Below are 376 nucleotides of genomic sequence, written 5' to 3'. Positions count from 1 at the left end.
TTGTGATCAGGGGTTGGAGAATAGTAAATCAATCCGCAAGGTTCAGGTATAATTAGAACACAAATAGTTTGTTAGATGCTAATTTAAACTTACAAAGTTAAAGAATTATCCTGGGTCAGGTAGGATGGGGGGGGGGGGGGGGGTCAAGTGAAGGATGAATAACCGAAGTTCTTCACTGTTTATCGTAATTAGAATGGTTAAGTTGGTGAAAAATCTCTTTTAGTCCTGGGTCTTGAGGAAGGATTTGGTAGTGAATCGACGTTCGAGGTCGTTATGCACTTTATTAATTGTGAAGGGGAGAATAAAATTGTTCTATTTGATCCAAGGATATGCCTTGATGATCAGGATATAAAATTAATGATTTTAAGTTCAATTT

The sequence above is a fragment of the Symsagittifera roscoffensis genome, chromosome 9 (genome assembly GCF_963678635.1).
Source record: "Symsagittifera roscoffensis chromosome 9, txSymRosc1.1, whole genome shotgun sequence".
NCBI classification, from domain to species: Eukaryota; Metazoa; Xenacoelomorpha; order Acoela; family Convolutidae; genus Symsagittifera; species Symsagittifera roscoffensis.
This window is presented reverse-complemented; position numbering follows the sequence as displayed.